The following is a 4,274-nucleotide window of genomic DNA, read 5'->3' on the forward strand; positions in this document are numbered from 1 at the left end:
TTCATAACTGAGTCCTGTAATATGATCAGCAGAACACCACTGTTGTGTGCAGTAAATTTTGTGCCACTACACCTTATGACTTTGATGCTATTGAAAATTTAACCAATAAAAAATTCTCCAAATTTTTTTAAAATGACTTTTTCCCAAACTGAGTGTTATCGTATAATCAGCAGGACACCACTATTGTGTGCAGTAAATTTTGTGTCACTGCACCTTATGACTTTGATGCTATTGAAAATTTAAACAATAAAAAATTCTCCAAAAAATTTTAAAATGGCTTTTTCCCAAAGTGAGTGTTGTAGTATAATCAGCAGGACACCACTGTTGTCTGCAGTAAATTTTGTGTTACTACACCTTATGACTTTGATGCTATTGAAAATTTAAACAATAAAAAATTCTCCAAAATTTTTGAAAATTACTTTTTCCAAAAGTGAGTGTTGTAGTATAATCAGCAGGACAGCACTGTTGTGTGCAGTGAATTTTGTGACACTACACCAAATGACTTTGATGCTACTGAAAATAAATCAATCAAAAATTCTCCAAAATTTTTTTTAAAATGACTTTTTTCAAAAGTGAGTGTTGTAGTATAATCAGCAGGACACCACTGTTGTGTGCAGTAAATTGTGTGTCACTACACCTTCTGACTTTGATGCTATTGAAAATAAAATCAATCAAAAATTCTCCTAAATTTTTGAAAATGACTTTTTCCTAAACTGAGTGCTGTAGTATAATCAACAGGACATGGCTGTTGTGTGCAGTAAATTTGGTGACGCCACACCTTATGACTTTGATGCTATTGAAAATTTAAACAATAAAAAAATTCTCCAAAAATTTTTTAAAATAACTTTTTCCCAAAGTGAGTGTTGTAGTACAATCGGCAGGACACCACTGTTGTGTGCAGTGAATTTGGCGACACCGCACCTTATGACTTTGATGCTATTGAAAATTTAAACAATAAAAATTCTCCAAAAATTTTAAAATGACTTTTTCCAAAAGTGAGTGTTGTAGTATAATCAGCAGAACACCACTGTTGTGTGCAGTAAATTTTGTGCCACTACACCTTATGACTTTGATGCTATTGAAAATTTAACCAATAAAAAATTCTCCAAATTTTTTTAAAATGACTTTTTCCCAAACTGAGTGTTATCGTATAATCAGCAGGACACCACTATTGTGTGCAGTAAATTTTGTGTCACTGCACCTTATGACTTTGATGCTATTGAAAATTTAAACAATAAAAAATTCTCCAAAAAATTTTAAAATGGCTTTTTCCCAAAGTGAGTGTTGTAGTATAATCAGCAGGACACCACTGTTGTCTGCAGTAAATTTTGTGTTACTACACCTTATGACTTTGATGCTATTGAAAATTTAAACAATAAAAAATTCTCCAAAATTTTTGAAAATTACTTTTTCCAAAAGTGAGTGTTGTAGTATAATCAGCAGGACAGCACTGTTGTGTGCAGTGAATTTTGTGACACTACACCAAATGACTTTGATGCTACTGAAAATAAATCAATCAAAAATTCTCCAAATTTTTTTTTAAAATGACTTTTTTCAAAAGTGAGTGTTGTAGTATAATCAGCAGGACACCACTGTTGTGTGCAGTAAATTGTGTGTCACTACACCTTCTGACTTTGATGCTATTGAAAATAAAATCAATCAAAAATTCTCCTAAATTTTTGAAAATGACTTTTTCCTAAACTGAGTGCTGTAGTATAATCAACAGGACATGGCTGTTGTGTGCAGTAAATTTGGTGACGCCACACCTTATGACTTTGATGCTATTGAAAATTTAAACAATAAAAAAATTCTCCAAAAATTTTTTAAAATAACTTTTTCCCAAAGTGAGTGTTGTAGTACAATCGGCAGGACACCACTGTTGTGTGCAGTGAATTTGGCGACACCGCACCTTATGACTTTGATGCTATTGAAAATTTAAACAATAAAAATTCTCCAAAAATTTTAAAATGACTTTTTCCAAAAGTGAGTGTTGTAGTATAATCAGCAGGACACCACTGTTGTGTGCAGTAAATTTTGTGTCACTACACCTTATGACTTTGATGCTATTGAAAATATAATCAATGAAAAATTCTCCAAATTTTTTTTAAATTACTTTTTTCCAAACTGAGTGTTGTAGTATAATCAACAGGACACGGCTGTTGTGTGCATTGAAGCTGGTGACACCACATCTTGTGACTTTGATGCTATTAAAAATTTAAAAAATAAAAAATTCTGCAAAGTTTTTCATAACGGCATTTTTCCAAACTGAGCTCTGTAGTATAATCAGCAGGACCCCACTGATGTGTGCAGTGAATTTGGTGATATCACTCCTTTTTACAATGATTTATGCAATCATTTTCTGGTGTCTTTTTTTTCCATGTATGCACTTTGTAGACGGTCCCTAAGCTTCCGTTTCTCTGCCGCCTGCCCGTTGTCTACCTTCCTGAGGTTCGAAACTAGTGGTGTTTGTCTTTCTACAGCGTTTCTCTTAAGATGTATTGAGCCATGAACTAAGAATCTGTGAATTTCTTTCTATTTTACCTAAGGTGCCAACGACCAAGTTTAATGCTGCTATCGACCCATAATGCAAAAATAATCGTAACGCACAGTGACTTGGAGAAGTAACTTTAATCTGATTACTGATTTGGAAAGATTAACGCATTAGATTACTCGTTACTAAAAAAAAGTGGTCAGATTAGAGTAACGCGTAACGCGTTACCGGCATCACTGTTGGTTGATAACCGCGCAAGTCGAAAGAGATTCCGCAACCCCAGGATGCTACGTGGATGTAAACTTTATATTTGTTGTGTTTTTTCCTATAGAGAGACAGCGTTAAATTGAACCCTATGTTATGTATTTCAAGCAAGCAACTTATGAGGAACACAGATGCTTTCTATGTTGCTCAGTCTTCTGTCAGCTGTTTGCTGTGTTTCACAAGTGTGTGTTGACAAAAGGGGAGTTGCATATGACAGGTGACTAGAGGTGGACCACAGTGGTGGGCACTATTAACACTCATCATGCCACAGTTCATCTAGGCTTTTCTTGTCATTTATTGCCCGTTACAAATGCTGATACTGACTTATCTACAAGTAGCTCATTATATATATTATATCGGCTTGCCAAATTTTTGGTGGGGCTCTATTCTCAAAATTGTTAGCCTGCCCTAGTGACCAGTATAGCTTATAGGTGGAGCAACCACTGGTTCCTCTTCTTTTTTTTGTTCAGTCTTCTGGCCATGCTGCAAAATGCAAAAGGCAGAGTCCCTTTTGGGCGACTGTATCAACATGGCGCTCCAACATGGCGGCCTCCACAAAGGGCCCCAGTCCCATTTAGACATGAAGGGCCCATTCTAAGCTTATGAAACCATTAATTTGTTGCTACAGGTAATTTATACACTAATGAACAGATGGTTATGAATGAATGCTATATTTCATGTCTAGTAATAAACGCCCTTTGATTCTACACACTGTAGCTTTAAATAAGACTGAAAATGTTGATAAAATGTCTGAAATCTACATTTCTGCCTTAAATGTAGCACAGATTCAGAAAACCAGATGGTGCATTTATTTTAACATGTTCTATCACCTAAAAATGCCGGAAATTAGACTGTTATCGCTCCTAAATCCTATACACTGCAGCTTTAATGGAAACACATAAAAAATGTGTTTTCTTTTCCAGCTCTGTAAGCTTAGGGTGTGTCGTTTTTTGGAGATTGTCTTCGCCTCAAGGATCATCATTTCAGCATGATACCACGCCAATAAAGGTTTATTGATACGAGTGCAAAGTTCATTTTAATAGCTGGTGCAGCTATCTGTGTGCACACACTTGCGTCTGAGCTTATATATTAACTCAAAATGCACCCAAGTTCCTACTAACTGTTCTTTGTGTGTATGTTAAGCAAGCAAAAAAAAAAAAAAAAAAGTCTCTGACATCCTTATTACTGCATTAAGGTTTCAAAGTTTAGAAATAAAGGCAATAAAAAATGATGGGATATTGTTTTATTTGAATGCTACAAAAATGTTCTACATTATATATTCAAACATTTTGTGGATCTTGAACAATTACAAAACAATCTGAGAAAGAACTTAAAAAACACTAAATAAATGCATTACTGCTTCAAATGTGCTACTTTCAACGTTTTAAATAAAGGCAATAAAAAATGATGGGATGATGTTTTATTTGAATGCTACAAAATTTTTCTACATTATATATTCAAAAATTTTGTGGATCTTGAACAATTACAAAACATTGTGAGAAAGAAATAAAAAAAAAGA

Source organism: Thalassophryne amazonica, chromosome 9 (genome assembly GCF_902500255.1).
Source record: "Thalassophryne amazonica chromosome 9, fThaAma1.1, whole genome shotgun sequence".
In the NCBI taxonomy this organism is placed as follows: Eukaryota; Metazoa; Chordata; class Actinopteri; order Batrachoidiformes; family Batrachoididae; genus Thalassophryne; species Thalassophryne amazonica.